Source organism: Podarcis melisellensis (genome assembly GCF_964234715.1).
Source record: "Podarcis melisellensis genome assembly, chromosome: 6".
Classification (NCBI taxonomy): Eukaryota; Metazoa; Chordata; class Lepidosauria; order Squamata; family Lacertidae; genus Podarcis; species Podarcis melisellensis.
This window is the reverse complement of record NC_138538.1, coordinates 28,048,274-28,066,595: the sequence shown is the minus strand read 5'-3', so window position 1 is coordinate 28,066,595 and position 18,322 is coordinate 28,048,274.

Here is an 18,322-nt window from a genome sequence, read left to right as displayed (position 1 = left end):
TATCAACACAACATGCCACAAATCCAGCCCATCCTATTTACCACAGTGGCTAACCATATGCCTATGGGAATCCTACAAGCAAGATACAAAGGTAACAGACCTCTCCTGCTGTTGTCCGCAGCAACTGGTTGTCAGAGGTGCACTGCTTCTGTAACAATAGGTAACAAAAGGCTATTGCGCCTAGTAGCCATTAATGACTTTACCCATAAAGAAATAATAGAATCATAGAGCTGGAAGAAACTCTGAGGATCATCTAGTCCAGGCATATCCAACTCCCAAGAGAATGTGATCTACTCCCAGTATAAAAAAAAACTAGCAGTGATCTACCCATTGTCATTGGAGGGAAGAGGAGCATGTGTGGGGTGGACTGCCCAGAATTTTTGAGCTTTTTTTAGGAGGGAAGTCCCAGAGTTGTTGAGCTTTTTGGGGGGAGGATTGCACAGAGTTTTTTAGTTTTTTCCACAAGCACTTTTCACATGCACAAATATTCTTTTTTTACTTTGCTACTATGATGTGGGAACGCAGGTGGCGCTGTGGGTTAAACCACAGAGCCTAGGAATTGCCAGTCAGAAGGTCGGCAGTTCGAATCCCTGCAACGGGGTGAGCTCCTGTTGCTCAGTCCCAGCTCTTGCCCACCTAGCAGTTCGAAAGTATGTCAAGGTTCAAGTAGATAAATAGGTACCACTCCGTCGGGAAGGTAAACAGTGTTTCTGTGCTCTGCTCTGGTTCGCCAGAAGCAGCTTAGTCATGCTGGCCACATGACCCGGAAGCTATCTGCGGACAAACGCCGGTTCCCAAGGCCAGTAAAGTGAGATGAGCGCCACAACGTCCGCGACTGGACTTAACGGTCAGAGGTACCTTTACCTTTTTAAGGATCCCATGATCTACCAGGATCAGCTGGGGATCTACCAGTAGATCACGATCTACTGGTTGGACATCCCTGATCCTGTCCCCTGCAGTGGAGGAATATGCAGCTGTCCCTTACAGAGATCAGACTTGCAACCTTGGTGTTATCAGCACCACACTCTAACCAACTGAGCTATCCTTCATGAATCCAACCCTTTTTAAACCATCACAATTGGTGCCCGTCACTACACCACAAACTACATTTACTTCCCATTGTGAAAAAATGCACTCCTCTTTCATTCTTTTATTTTTTAAAAATTAAATACATTCTGTCACTGCAGCAAATCTCATCTCAATATCTCCACTTTTAGGTAGCCTGTGCTAAAATAGATATGATTTCTTTACCAAATTAATTCAAACTCTGTCCCAAAAATACCTGGCCTCTGCAGGCTGTGTTGATTAAGCAAGTTTTCTTGCTTAATCTATACAGGTTAATCAACACATCTGCTAGCAATGGGTACTTTCCAATAACTCTGCAGTGCAGTTTCCCTCTCACAGACCTACAATTCCAGGTATTTTTTCATAAACTACAGTTCCCAGGATTCTTTGGAATATGTCGTGTGCTTTAAATGTCTGCTTGAATGTTCTTTAAATATAAAGTGTCTGTCGCGATGAGGAATAGGATAGGGCAGCAAAGCAATACGTCAGGCAGAAATCCATAGCAAAATAGAAAAAGAGAGGAAACTTAAATTGAGATGAAAACACTGAATATCTAAGGCCTGGGGGGAATTGGAAAAATGGGGGGGGGAGAGACACCAGGGTTTTTTCAGTTTTTTTCCAAACAGAAAAAAATTGGCTTGGGGGGAACTGGGTCCGCCCCCCAATTTTTCTGGGTTTTTTCCCAGGCCTTCCCATCTCTAGAAGGGACCCCAACAATCATCTAGACCACCTCACTGCAATGTAGGAATCTCAACCAACCATCAACTATGAAGAAAAGGAACATTTAGCAACTTTAAAATATATGGAAAAAACAAACAGTGAAAGAATAAGGGGGGGGGGAATTAACGGTATATGTTCAATTTGTATTGCATAAATAACAGGCATTAATAACAGATCAATAAAAATAGCATTTCTTATGCTATTTATGTTTCTTTTTGGGATTACAAAATAAATAAATTTCCACATGCACTGTCTGAGAAAAATAGCAACAACACAGAAGATTCAAACAGTATAGAGGAGGAGCATATACAAATAAATACACAGTACTTTAAAAAATAATGTAAGAAATCTATAATGTAAGAAATCTATAGGCTGCCTAAGGAAACATAGACATTATTGTTTTATGACCAAAAAAGAGTGGAGCAAACTGAATAAAAGAGGTGATAAGGAAAAATATTTCAAGCTTACTTGAACAAAGCTGATAAATAAATAGGCTTTGATCTGTGACTTTTTCCTGCGCTCTCAGGGATAAGGAAAAACACTTCAAGTTTACTTGAAGTTGATAAATAAATAGTCCTATAAATAGTCTTTGAATTATTTATTAGCTTCAAGTAAACCTGATTTCTCTCTCCCACCCCACCCCCTTTATTTCAAGTTTACTTAAAATTGACTAATATTCTTTAGACTACTTATTAGCTTCAAGTAAACATGAAATGGTTTCCCTTCTGAGAGGGCAGGCCCAAATCACTTTTCTGCCTGAGGCAGAACAGCAAACGTTGCTTCAACATTCCCAGTCAAGGTGCATTGTAACTTTGGCTGGTCTAGTTATTTTGGCTCCTAAACCAGATAATCCCATAGGTGCCTCTCCACCCCTCCCCTCTGGGAGTATAAATACAACAAGTATATAAATTAACCTTTTTTCTGCCCTTGCATAACATGCAAAATCAGTTGCCTGAGGGAGCTGTCTCAGCCTCACTCTGCTTAATGGTGAGGCCAGTCCTGAAAGCAAAATTGAATGAAGTTATGTGAGGAAAATAAAACTGAGGAAGGAAGGAAAGGGAACACTTCTTTTTAAAAAATGAACCAATGTTGGCATACTGTCAATAAAGAAAAATAACTATAGATATAGAATGTTTGTACAGCAAGCTGAAGATAACCAAGGGAAAAGAGACTGCTTATCCAGGGGTCAGCAACCTTTTTCAGCCGGTGGGCCAGACTATATTGGGGGGGGGGATGAACGAATTCCTATGCCCCACAAATAACCCAGAGATGCATTTAAAATAAAAGGACACATTCTACTCATGCAAAAACATGGTGATTCCCGGACTGTCCACAGGCCAGATTTAGAAGGCGTTTGGGTCGGGTCCGGCCCCCGGGCCTTAGGTTGCCTACCCCTGGTTTATACCAAAATAGAACCCCCGTATTGAAAAACTGAAGAAGAGAGGATATCAAAAGGCATCTATATGCATAGATGCACTGTAAAAGAAATCACCTTTATCTGCATGACTTAAAGAGAATACTGAAGGTTCAGGGCTGGCTCAAGACACCTTATTGCCTGAGGAAGAACAGAAAATTGCATATAGTACCCATGGTCAAATTATTCAGGCACCTGAATAATATACATAATTTGATAAGTGTGTGCCAATTTTGCTTTGTCGCTCAGCAAAACAATTCACAAGTGAGAAAAGCGGTCCCTTTAAGACAGGGACTGATCACTGTTGGGAACAGGATACCAAATTAGAGGAACTTTTGATCAGTGCTGTGGCCCTCCAGATGTTGTCAGCTGTGCTGTGGCCCTCCAAATGTTTTCATATTCCCATCAGTCCCAGACAGCATAGTCCATGGTCAGGGTGCTGGTAGCCGAATGTCCAAGATCTTTCCAAAATCCTCCTGCATATTATTTCCTCCAGGATATTTACCAGTGTAACAGTAGTCTTGTTTTTTATCTGCGGGCGTCAATTTAAAATAATTCCCCTGAACGTGAACACGCAACATAGCAAAGCATAATATATGTATATTTAGGAAGATGAGTTTTTGGCACACTAATTAATGGTTACATTTTTTAAAACAACTATTTAATTTAGGAGGAGAATGCATACAAATTAAAACAGTGAACTTTGGTTTTTTGTACGTCCCCATTTGTACTGCTGAATACAAAAAAACTAAGGGGGATGTGAAGGCCCTTTCCAGAAGAATCTGACTGATCACTGTTGGGAACAGGGTACTAAATTAGAGGAACTTTTGAACCAATTCAGCAGGTCTTGTCTTATGCTCTGATGAGGTGGCGGACCATCAACAGTACAATCCTAACCATGCCTGAATTCTGAACTGCATTGCTTCTGGTTAGAGCTGCCATATGCCAAGATTCAGCTGTCAGAAAGTTTTTTGAGATTTTGCAAAAAAAAAAAAAGCGTTCTACAAATCCCCCCCCAAAAAAAGTGGTATATTATGGTTGAAGTGGTTGATTATGTTCTAAACACACCATGATGATTTTTTAAATATAAAAAAGCTATGGTCTATACAGAAATAATAACAACCCCTAAATCCACCATAGAGCTTTAATAGTCAACAGGCTTTAATTGTGCCCTCCAAACAACAGTCATGCAATGTGCTGGCTGAGGTTGATGAGAATTATAAAACCCAAACCATCTAGAAGTACCAGGCTGTTGAACACTGGTATGGTGGTACAATCTGTAATTCTGCCACCTCACTCAGTGTAGTGCATAACGTGGCTATATCCAAGCAGAATTTACTTGAGTGCCCTTCACACATTCCCCAAGCATACAGGAGCTATTTTCTTAAGATGTGCTCTCACATCTGTATTAAAGCACAGTGAATCATCTGTCATTGGGCTTTCTGGGGCATGAGGATAACTTGCAGACTTGGATTTCCTTACAGAGAACCGTGTGAGAACAAAGTAAACAAAGAGACACAAAAAATATAGATGTATTCTGTGAAGTGGGCTCAGAAACGTTTGTTTTTATGCCTTTGCTATTTAATTCTTTTTCACGCTCTTCAAAGACCAGTGCTCAATATAAAGGCCAGATGTTAAGAGAGAGTGGAGGGCAGGTTTGCTAGTCCATCCTTTTATGAAGTTGGGACAGAAAGACAGAGACAGAGACCTAAGCAGTGACAGACAAAACCTCAAAGAACATTTGTCTCCCTCAACATTGTCTATTGACTGCCATAAATCTTAGAAGGTTGGATTCTATTAAAATGCTCGTAACAATTACGGTACTTCTAATCAGCCCTACAGCGTTGGAGATCTGCACTTAATTTGCTTACGAAGAAAAACCCCAAAGTGAAAAGAAGGGATAGTTCACACCATAAAAGCAGCCATCCATCCAGTGATGTTCAGATATGAGGTTTCAATCATTTCCAAATTCACAATAATGTTCTCCAAAATTAGAGTTCAGATTTTTAGCTAGGCATGTTGATCTTGTTGTCTAATATGAAAGTGTTGACAGAGGACAAACCAGCCACCTTGGTCTCAATCCAGTAAACCCATTTCTGCCTTTTGTTGGATTCCACCAAACAGCAGAAATCTTGCACAGCATCATAACCTGCTTTTTTTAAATTAATGGCAGCACAAAATATCAGGGAGCCTTGTAGTATGGTTGTCAAGCAAACTTAACAAAATCCCAGCTGTGAGGGCTCCTCTTCAAAAAGGAGTAATAAAAATATCACACTGGTTATTAAAGACCAATACATGAAGATGGGAATGAAAGAGAACCAGACAAATAATAATGATTCATGCAGCCTTCCCCAATTGAGTGTCCTCCAGATGTTTTGGACTGAGGGCTGATGAGAGTTGTAATCCAGAACAACTGGAGGGCACAAGGTTGGGAGGGGCTGTGCTAGAGTAAAAATACTATTATTAGCAGAAGCAAATGAAAGATAATAACTTGTAGAAGATAATTAAGAATGTGGTTTTCGCTTTTATTGAAATCAGTTAGTTTTTAAATGTGTTTAACTTGGGTTGGATAACATATGTCAGGAGACTGCCTAATACCACAGCAAAACAAAATAGAAATACTGCAGCCTAGATCATGAATTCCTTTTTTAGGTGGAACCACATGATGAAAATATGGTGTCCCCAACTCCATGTTTTCCTTACAAGGGAAATATGAGGGCTGGTGGAAGCAGTGGAAGGAGTTCTCCAGCTGCTGATTCTCCCCTACAAATGCCCTTTCCAGTGATTTGAATTATTTCTTCACCCACCTGGGCTCCAAAGCAGTAAGTTCAGCTGAGGGGAAGATAGGTGGGAGAACCATTTGCAGGAGAGAAGTGGTTGGTATACGAAAGTTTAAGCACTCTTCCTTATCACCCACCAAATCTCACTGGCAAATATCCTCTTTGCCCCACATTTGTATTAGCTCAATAAATACAGGTCTAGGAACCAAATATGTGGTTTCCTTCTCAATTCCATTAATATTCCATTCCAATAACAATCAGTACTTAATCCTGCAATCCTATGCAAAAACAAAAATGAAAGTAAATCCCATTTTGCTCACTGATACTTCTGTCAATTTTTGGTTCTCTGTATTTCTCACTTTTCCAATCTTAAATTTGGTTTTGCATATTTCTAGAGAAATTTGACAATTTTCTGTTTTAAGATCCTCGTGAAAGTTCTTCAGCATTTCAGTGGAAATTTAGTCTAATATACACATATGCAGTTTTGACTAATATACGCTTTTTTGCAAGCAATTTCTAGCCATATAACGCATTTTATATGTTACGTTCAAGAATATATTCATTTTTATACATATTTTTACCTAATATGTGCATTTTTGTCAACTCTGATTGATGAAACAATTGCATCACAAAATTTGGTTAAGTGCACTTCTCATATTGTTTCAGAAAATACGCATTTGACAAATTCCGCTTTGTGAAAGAGCCCCACCATTACTAGGGAGAAGCAAGGCTTTTATAACATAGATATAATTTTTGGGGGGGAAAGATATTGTTATCAACTTAGGCTCCACACCAGTCCCACATTTTTCTTCTTCTGAAGTTCCCACTCTCCCTGTTTCAACAACAACAAAACCTCTTTTGCAGAAAATGAAGATTTTTTGAGTTTAAATATCTCCAGCAAAGGAAAGACCCCCCACCTCCTGAGGATCTGTAGCTCAGTGTTTCCCAACCTTGGGCCTCCAGATGTTTCTGGCCTACAACTCCCATCATCCCTAGCTAGCAAGACCAGTGGTCAGGGATGATGGGAATTGTAGTTCAAAAACAGCTGGAGGCCCAAGGTTGGGAAACACTGCTGTAGCTTACTTCTCACAAAGCTACAATTCTCAGCACTTAACTAACTACAGCTATCAGAATTCTTTCCAGGGGGCGGTCATCTTTACATTTACAGCATGTGCACAGCTTCACTGTCAAACCACATTTATCGTTAGGGAGTTTTGCCTAAACAGAGATCTAAAATCTGCTTTCCTGCCATTTTTACCTGTTGGTTCTAGTCCTGATCTCCAGAGCAACAGAGAGGAACCCTATTTCATACTCTGCAATAACAGCCCTTCCGATATTTGAAGACCAGTATTAAGATGTATTTATTTAGAGTTTATTTACTTCGAAGCAGCATAAAGTTTGGTAAGAAAAGCAAATCAACATTTGGTCTACATGTGGGCATGTATACGTGTGTGGAGATGTGAACAAGCACATGGGCAGCTAAATGCAGTTAAATATTTTCTACTTAGACCATTATGAGATTTTTAACACAGTAATTCAGGACCAAATTCGATGTGATGTTGATAGCACGGTGCACATTACTTGCTTTCACCCAGATGTCATATCTCCTTTGGCCCGCAGTTAACTATTTTGTTATGCATTTAGAATTAACCAGGAATTAATTATGTCTTTTTTCCATACACTCACATGATCTTCTGTTACTACTGCTTTTTCACCACTATTTAGATACAAAGGTGTGTGCAAGATGTTGTTTCTAATATTTCCTGTGACTCATTACCATGATAATTAATGGCAAAAAGGACAATGTGTTCCACAATAAGCACTGTGAAATATGCCTTACTGAATTTCTTGGCCGTGGCTCACATTGCGTGATCGTTTACAGGGTATGGAAACGAATAAAGTATTTATCAAAAATAATGCTTCTTGTCTTTTAAAAATAATTTAAAAAAAATTCCTGATCACTGTCAAGATAATATAGATTGTAGAGTAACATACATAATAAAATCAGTAGAAATGTGATTATAAAGGAAACTGTGGAGATGATTCCACAATGAATATTATACATCCTTTTGCTCAAAAGCTCTGAGCCTCTCAAGGTCTTCTCTCAGTATATGAATGAAACTATTATATTCTGCTTCAAACTTCTGAATGGTGGGCTCCAAGTTTATGTCTGTCTTTCAACCAAATTATTTTCTCTCTTCTTTCAAAAAGCTAATTCCATTAGTCTATTGATTATTACATTATATTTATTATTATATTTAAATGCCAACTTTGCTCCAAGGAGTTCAAGGTAGCATACACAGTTCTCCACCCTACCCCCATTTTATTCACACAACAACCCTGTGAGGTGGGCTGAGAGAGCATGGCTGGCTCAAGGTCACCCAGTGGGCTTCATGACTGAGTAGGAATTTGATTTTGGGTCTTCACAGTCCTAGTTCAACACTTTAGTCCAACCAAAGCCAGCACTTCCACTACACAGAAGCAATTCCCAGCAACTAATATTCAGATACGTGCTGCCTCTGACAATGAAAGCCATTATGCCAAGCAGCTACTGATGGCCTTATGCCCAGTGTATTCGTCCAATTCTCTGTTAAAGCCATCCAAATTGGTGGCCATCACTGCCTCTTGTGAGAATGAGTTCCATACTTTAAGTATGTACAGTGTGACTCATTATAGCACACACAGTTTAATATGTTCACATGTAGCAGCAACAGCATTTGGTTGCTGAGGACTAGCATTTTAATTCTCCAGTTTCTCCAAAGGCAGTGTTGCTTCAGAAATATAGTGAGGACAATGAGCATCAATGATGGGCCTTGTCATGGTGCTGATTCCCTGGTAACTACCAAGGGAATCCAGGTGCTGTAGCCAGCCCTGAACAGATGACCAGCCAAAATGACAGCTGAATAAACTTTGTCAAGCTTCAAAGAGATACAACCCCCTTCCAACCGGCAACGTGCTTCACCAGCCCCTCCTCTCACTTTTTATTTCTTCAGGTAAGGTTTACCTACGCAGCACAGACTTGGGCCCATTTTGTAATGCTATGTTTATTTGATGAAATTCATTTTCTCCTACCCTCCCCACATTCCATCCTCCCAACTAGGCCACAAATCTCTCCAATTCAACCCAAACCAGAGAAACATTCACATACAACAAGAATCTTCTTTTGATCTTGGAATGCCTTTTGATCTTGAAAGAAAACTGGCCAAATCCCCAATCATCTTGCAGATGAAAACGGTTTATAAAATCTGGAGGGCCCTTGGGGAGGTAAGGCCAGCCTGAATAGTATTTGTCATTTTAGCTAAAACTCATCACCTCAATAGCCAGGTGCCACAATAAGAAGCAATTCTTTAAATAAATGGCTGTTTCTTTTGCTAAAGCGTTCTGTTTCCCCTGGGAAGCACTGATTAGTTTCTGGAAATTTAGGTTTCTCTACTGACTGATGTGATGGCCATTTGCCAATGTACTGAGGGCAAAAGAATTCATGTAAAAGTGAGTTTTGGGTGGCCGCAGTATCACTAATACAAGAGATGGGGTGGGGGGAGAGAGATTGCACTTAACTACATGACATAACCCAGGGGTCAGTAAACTTTTTCAGCAGGGGGCTGGTCTACTGTCCCTCAGACCTTGTGGGGGGCTGGACTATATTTTTTTGGGGGGGGGGGGAGATGAACGAATTCCTATGCCCCACAAATAACCCAGAGACGCATCTTAAATAAAAGCACACATTCCACTCATTTAAAAACACCAGGCAGGCCCCACAAATAACCCAGAGATGCATTTAAAATAAAATGAGACGTTCTACTCATGTAAAAACACGCTGATTCCCAGACAGTTTGCCGGACGGATTTAGAAGATGATTGGTCTGGATCTGGCCCCCGGGACTTAGTTTGCCTACCCATAACATAACCCATGAAAAACACCACTGAGTAACTGGAGCTCATGCATTCCTCTGTCAGAGGTACATATCGCAATTGAGTAAACAGAACAACATTGAATCTTATGAGACTCAGAAGGTCTTCCTAGATGTACAGTTGTTACTCATTTGCTGTGGAAGATGCAGAGATACAATTTCTGAAACTTTAGGAATACAACTTCGCTCTTTGCAACAATGTTGTGGAGCTTTTGATTACATTTTGTGAAATTTGATCTTTTAAAAGATTGCAACAATGTTGTGGAGCTTTTGATTACATTTTGTGAAATTTGATCTTTTAAAAGATTGCCCACATTTTCAATAAGTGGGCACTATTGGTGCTAGATTAACATCAATTACCCCCCCCCCAAAAAAAAAAGACACAAAGAAAGGAACAGGAATTAAAATCAGACAAGAAGACACCAAAAAATGTAACGGGTCAAATCTTGAGAAAGGAAAATCTCAGATTATGTATTACAGATAAAGGCAACAGCTTCATTTATTACAAAGGGCCAGAAATGGCTGAATACTGTTTTATGTAGAATCCTTAGGTGCCTAATAAAAATGTTTATCTTGCCCAAACAGAAGAGTAATGAACATGAAGTTACCTTTTTCCTTTGGCAACTGCAGTTAGCCCAGCTAGAGAAGATGGCACAAAGATTTTGCTGCTACTTCTGTGGGCCAAACCTCCCAGCTCATCATTTGTGCAGCAGAAAACACCACAAATTGATCCAAAGATGAAATGCAATCTCATCCTTTTAGCCAAGATTACGCCATTGTTTTAAAAGCACCAGGAGGCTGCCAGCTCCTTCTGAAGGTCATTGGCCAACACAGCTGCTTCTCATCAGTACTTTGCCTTATCATTCTTCCTTCTTGCTGATTCCTTCCCTGTTTCATTTCTCACAAAATCAGGCCCATAAACACAGTGCATTTCCCCCTGCCCCAAGCACCTCTAGACTGCCAAAGGGCGGGGGGGGGGGGAATACACACACGTTTTGTTTTTCTGCTTACCCGAGGTGTTCCTCTAGTTTATTCCCCTTCTCCTTACATAGCAAGATCACAAGTTGCAGTGGTGATACAGATATTTAAGAATGGGCAACATTCAGTCATGTTCAGTGCAAGTGTCTACTGTTGCAGGAAACACCCCCCCCCAATCATTCAGTTTGTACAAACACAACACACTCACACACGACATACGCAACGTTTCTGTTATAAATTCATAGCAAATCAACCATACATCGGATTTACACCGGTCCACTTTTATTTTACTCCATGAAGGAAGGACTATCAAAGGGGGATGGTTGGATACAGGACAGCCATAATCCCTTAACCGTACCAGCACATACACAGGAACCCTACCCAGTTGGCATGACAACCTTGATGTTCCCAGACAGAAGACCATCAAGGTCACAAAGGACTTGCATACGGGAGTGGATTCAACATGGACTGGAACAAAGGACAATGATCAGATCTTCCCTCTGGGGGCAGGAAACTGCCAGCTCCCCTTTGTCCTCTGGAAATGACTCATGGGGAGGGGGAAAGGAGGAACCAGCCAGGTGACAAGATACTCAGGTTACCTCCACAACTCCTCCCTCAACCCCTCCTTTTTGTGATGTGTCAATGATGTAGTCATGATGTAGTTCTAGGGGTGTAGTTTGGAGGATTAGTAACTAATAAAAGTTGGGATCTTCTTTTGTTCTGGGCTTCCATTTTGTTTCACCTGGTGGCAGGTGGGAGTCCTGTCGTGACAGTCTTCAATAAAGACCAAGCATACTGGCTGCTGTTTTGCTCTGGTATTCCTGGCTTTTGTCCTCGTTTTTTTTGTCCAAGGGAGCCCTTGGATTCCTCCGTTAACACTACTCAGTTGCCTTTTCTAGCTTTATCTTGGCTTTGTGGTGGTTGCATTAAAGCACGTTTAAAACATGTCCCCGCTCCCTCAAAGAATCTTGGGAGTTGTAGTTTGTTCAGGGTGATGCAATCACAACTCTGTAAGAGGTAAACTACAGTTCCCAGGCTTCTTTGTTTGAGGGGATTTGCTTTAAGTGTATGGTGTGTGCAATACAACCACATCTGTCCATTCAACTGCTATAACTGTTATCCCCCACCTTTAGACAAAGACAGCAAGGGCTATCCAATGTTTTGGCATGGAAACTGGGAGAGGGCAGTTCCTCCTTGTGGGAAAAGAATTAGGTAGGATAAAAAGACTAAAGGCAAAAAGAGGAAGGGAAAAGAAGTTGTACGTCTCAGAACTTAAATTCTTCAAGAAGGTGTAATTGTACCAAGATCTCATCTTTCACTTTTTGAGTGTCACATAAACCACATATTAGGCATGATTTCAAGCAGATGATGCTGGGAAGTATTCCCCCACCAAACAGATGTTAGCTGAATTGTACAAAAGAAATAAAAGAGGTGTAGAACGTTACATAGTGGGGGAGAATATTAGAGTAGAAGAACCATCACAGTAACAAAAACAGACATCCATAACTGTAGCCAGAAAGAGAGAGAAGGGTGGCTGATTACTAGAAAAGAAGTATTCAATGGCATTTTATGCCTGCAACATATCTTTAACTCCCACAGTGCAGCAGGAGAGAAGAGAGTCACAGCTGCTTGCATACATTCCATCTCTGTCCCTGTCCTACATGTGTTTCTTTTTCGGACATTGCCATCTTCCTTTGACTGGGCATCACACCCAAGCTGTGTGCAGCGCCAGCACCTTAAAATGCAGCAGGGTTCTTCCCCCACCTCTGTTGCTTTTTCGACTGTTGTTGTTGTTGTTTAGTCATTTAGTCGTGTCCGACTCTTCGTGACCCCATGGACCAGAGCACACCAGGCACTTCTGTCTTCCACTGCCTCCCGCAGTTTGGTCAGACTCATGTTTGTAGCTTCGAAGACACTGTCCAACCATCTCGTCCTCTGTCGTCCCCTTCTCCTTGTGCCCTCCATCTTTCCCAACATCAGGGTCTTTTCCAGGGAGTCTTCTCTTCTCATGAGGTGGCCAAAGTATTGGAGCCTCAGCTTCAGGATCTGTCCTTCCAGTGAGCACTCAGGGCTGATTTCCTTAAGAATGGATCGGTTTGATCTTCTTGCAGTCCATGGGACTCTCAAGAGTCTCCTCCAGCACCATAATTCAAAAACATCAATTCTTCGGCGATCAGCTTTATGGTCCAGCTCTCACTTCCATACATCACTACTGGGAAAACCATAGCTTTTACTATATTAGCATATTATTGTTCACATCAGTACGGCTGGATCTGTTTCCAAGTCACCTGCTGTCTGTCCACATCAGTGGGCAGAGTTGGGGCATGGATGTCCTCATACGTTTTATTATGTATACTAATTGGATTGTGGCTGGTTTATGAGGAAATGCAGCATTTAAAAAGAAATGACAGCATAGGTGTGGACTGTGGCTAGGGATGAGGGAGAAACTTAATTCAGTTCACATTTAAAGGCAGATATATCAAATAGGCACTTTCTGAAACGATTTGAGAACTGAAACATAGCCCCCCCCCCCTTCAAAATTTGCACTTATTCAAATTTCACAATGCCACTGGTCCACCCAACCGATGTTTACAAAATGCAATTATTAGGTAAAAGTGCGCATTAAAATGAATGTATTATTGCAAATCAAGAGGACTTGGGGAAATGCAAAGTCAAGAGGACTTGGTTTTTCTATCCCTACCTTCAGCCTCTACCTGTGGCTAATGCAGTGTGAGTGGGAATGCACTAGATGTAGAGTTAATGGGAGTATGTACAGAGCCCTAGAGTTCTGCTTGCTACTGCAAGTAGATGTGATGTCAATTAAGAGAAATGAGGGACTAATTCATGGGAGAAGAGAAATGAGAGACTAATTCGTGGGAGAAGCTGCAACTAGCTTATCATCCACTGTCCTGGGAAATCTGAAAGGTATAGGTTAAAATTTGGCAGCCCCATTAAATATAATAATTAAAAGGATTCCTGTGTCAATATATAGCGGTGACCATTAATTTAGATGGCGTTAAAAGACGGTTAGACAAACTAATGGAGGATAAGGCTTCCCATGGCTGCTTGTCATAGCAGCTCTATACTTATATTTCCAAGACTGATGGCAGCATGCCTCTGAATACCAGTTCCTGGGGATCACAAGCAGCAGGCTTCTTTGAACTTATGTCATGCTAGTGGGCTTCCTATAGGCAAACAGGATGCTGGACTAAATGGCTCAGCAGGATTGTTATGTTCTGTCAGTGCGGGTACCATAAAGATGCCTGCTGGTTCCATATTCTTTTGTTTTAGAAAGGCTGTAAGAAACACACACCTTCCTTTTAAAAAACTCAGCAAGCCTTCACGGAGATATGACAGATTCATATGCACTCTAAGCTCATCTTATATTTTATTGTTTTCTTACACACTGCTGACGTGCTCGAGTGGTGGGAATTTTCTGGGCAATGCTTACAGGGTTTTGCTTCTTAAAGATGAAAGAACTCTAGAAGTCGTCTCTGAAATATACTTCCCTTGGAAACTGACTGCGTACTTTGGACAATCCAAGGACGTCCCAGCACATGCCAGGCACACACATTTTACCATCCCCCAAACAGGAGTGACTGAAGAGATTGCCTCAGGCACCAGATAATATTTTCTGGAATTAATGGGAGTTGAAGTCCAACAATGAATGGAGGAATACAAGCCCCCCCCCCCTGTTCTAAAGAAAGGCATAAAGAAAGTCTATTCACATTGTCATCAAATGCCAATAATCTGGTATGGAGTGTTCTGCTGGGCAGAGCAACTGTATACCCTGTATCTGAAGAAGTGTGCATGCATATGAAAGCTTATACCAGAACAAACTTAGTTGGTCTATAAGGTGCTACTAGACGATTTTTTATTTATTTTTATTTCGACTGCGCCAGACCAACACGGCTACCTACCTGTATACCCCAGTTATGTGTGGGTGGGTGTTCCCCGGGAGGGAACAAAATAAGGAGAAAATGCAAATAACAGATATTCCCCCAGTGTCTCTGGGAGTATCACTACAGCCCACCAGTCAAGGACTGTGGCAGCAGTAAAGAAGTCAATGAATTCAAGGTAATAATGACATGCTCCCAGTTACATGTTCTGGCATCACCACACAAACATGCAGGATGGCACCACAGTACCTCCAACACAGACAGCCGCAGTGTCACAGACAACAACTTCCCTGTTATTGCTAGTCCCTATGTGCTCCCTAGGGACGCGGGTGGCACTGTGGGTTAAACCACAGAGCCTAGGACTTGCTGATCAGAAGGTCGCAGTTCGAATCCCCGTAACGGGGTGAGCTCCCATTGCTCGGTCCCTGCTCCTGCCCACCTAGCAGTTCGAAAGCACATAAAAGTGCAAGTAGATAAATAGGTAACGCTCTGGCGGGAAGGTAAACGGCGTTTCCGTGCACTGCTCTGGTTCGCCAGAAGCGGCTTAGTCATGCTGGTCACATGATCTGGAAGCTGTATGCCGGCTCCCTCGGCCAATAAAGCGAGATGAGCGCCGCAACCCCAGAGTCGGTCATGACTGGACCTAATGGTCAGGGGTCTCTTTACCTTTACCTTTATGTGCTCCCTAGGGGTGCTGGTGGGATTCATTACACGTAGGCCAAGCATTGAACTGGCCCATAGTCTGCTTGTCCACTTCCTTTGTGAAGCGGTCTTTCTTGTAGTAACTTTCTGAGGATTTTTTTCCAATACTGGGGTTTTTAAATTTTGTTTTTGTAAAAGGATTGTTGGAATATGATATCTGTTCTGATATCATTTAGTCAGTTGCTGTCACCGTTAACATTTGATCTTAACTGTCTCCTAACTGGGTACTGCTGAAATGTGTATTTACTTTCAATTCTGTCTCATTGATGAATTACACCCACCACAACCAATTTCCTGGCAATGCATGTGACCATTCCATCTGCACTCCTGCTATTTTGCCCAATAGTCTTGCCCTACCAGGTACTGGGGATGCGGGTGGTCTAAACCACAGAGCCTAGGGCTTGCTGATCAGGTCGGCGGTTTTAATCCCCGCGACAGGGTGAGCTCCTGTTGCTTGGTCCTAGCTCCTGCCAACCTAGCAGTTCAAAAGCACGCCGAAAAGTGCAAGTAGATAAATAGGTACCACTCCGGCGGAAAGCTAAACGGCGTTTCCGTGCATTGCTCTGGTTTGCCAGAAGCAATTTAGTCATGCTGGCCACATGACCTGGAAGCTGTCTGCGGACAAACGCCGGCTCCCTCAGCCAGTAAAGCAAGATGAGCGCCGCAACCCCCGAGTCATCCGCGACTGGACTTAACGGTCAGGGGTTCTTTACCCTTTACCTTTACCAGGTACGACTCATTTCCCTTTCCTCTTTTACTTGGCAACTAACAGCCTCATATAACCTGGTAACAGCGGCACCCCCACCCCTCACACTGTGAGGGACTTGCCTCTCACAGTCTTGTCAGTCAGTGTGAACAATACTAAGCTAGATGGACCAAAGGTCTAACTCAGTATAAGGCAGATTCCTATGGTGGTGGCATGTCTTGCATTCTACCAGCATAGCTGGGCTTCAGGCATTTCCGACAGCACCACAGCATTACTTAGAGTGCAGGATTGCTCTGTTAGTCCATTTCCCCATCTCCAGAAAGAAGCACAAGGCTACCAACAAACACCATAAACTGAATTAGTGTAAAAGGCAACTTAATCCATAGGTAGGAAAAAGGGAGCATAGGTGTTAAAAGGAAAACCCACATCCAGTTTTCATCAAAAGGAAGCAGGCAACTTGCCACCTTGGGACATGTGCTTCCCTCCACAGCTTGTTTGAAGGCCTTAATGCAGAACACTTTTTTATATATAAAAAGATCACACCTGCCTGAGGAAAAGGTGTAATTTTTTTTCATCCGACCAACATGCCCAGGTTTTGAACAGCTGTGGCATATATCAAAGAAAAGCAAGCAATTACAATATAAGAATCCTGCATATTGACTGAAGGTTGTAAAGAAGTTGTGATGTGCATAAACATGTATCCAGTTGAAGTCCCAATTTATTTATTTTTTGAAAATGCAATTTACCTGTAACTGGTGCCACATTTGTCTGAGACACACATGGATTCTGTACCTGTGTAGGGCAATGACTGAGAACTTTCTAAAAAGAAACACTAACTCTTCCCCCATCTCTTGTAAGCAATTTTTCATTTCTTTTGTGCTTGTGCAACTGACACCCCTCTCCATTTCTTCATTATTGCTGCAAGAGTATTCCATTTAAGGAAAGCAGTGGAGGTGATAGAGCAGGTCAAGTGATTGCACAGATGACCAGAGAATTTATTGTCTTGCCATGGCAGCATCCTTCGCAGCTTAAGAGGTCAGGACCAGGGAAACTGATTCATTCATTTCAGAGAGACATGTAACCAGTGGGTAGCTGAGAGATGATTTGTACAATAGTTATCTGGGGGGGGGGGGAGGCACTCTCACCTTCAAGCAGGGGGAGTGTAGGAGCACTCACTCCTAGGCTCCCTCCCCAAGAAATTCCCGGTGTCTGCTCTGTGCAGACATAGAACCAATTTCTGCGCCTGCAGAGACTACAGAAGACAACCCGGTTCACACCTGGGAAGCTGCCAACTTCTCTTCAACCAATTGGAGGATTTATGTTCTCCCCATGACCATGTGGCGGCAATCCTGTGTGAACCAGATTTGCACAATTTTTCAAGTCTGCAGTGATTATCTTGGCAGATTTGTGGCACAGATACTGAAAATCACGATGCAATCCCATATAAGTGCACACACAGAGCTGGGTCACATAAGGCCATCTTGACCCAACTGTGCACATGGCGAGAGCCAAAAGAAAATCGCATACAGTATGAAGAATTCAGCTTCAACATCACTGGATGTGTGAATTGATACAAGTCCTGCAGGGAGCTTAAAAACAGATTCTGGGCATTTGTATTCTCCAGCCCTATTGGTTTATGGAGGCTTTCCTGTTAGAGGATTAATAACAAAGTTGTTGGGCTTGCTTTTTGGGGGTGGGGTCAAAGTTGTTGAGCTTTTTTCAGGAACATCTCCCCCCAGGCATTTTGCTGATTCAGCAAAAATCCGCCCAGACGCAATTGCTGAGCAATTCCAGGATGTGTCTAGGAAAAGCCGGACATATGGCAGCCCTACCCACCCCTGAAATTGGCTCAGGGTGGTTGGGAGAACCCCCAGAACAGCTTAAATGCTTGCAGATGAAAGGTTCATCATTGCACAACAGTGAATTCCACCCTTAGAATCCACATTTTGGGGGTGAGCACTCAAATTTCCCTTTTCAAATACCCCTTACACCTGTGCGTGAAAATCAGTGCCTGCCCTGAGCCATCGCTATAATACTGTAGACTTCCTCCCATGCTGTCATTCTTTGGAATTTACTGTCACAGGATAGGATGCTGAGCGATACAAGAACTGCCTATAGCTGAAGCCTATAGTCATATGTCATTAAGCC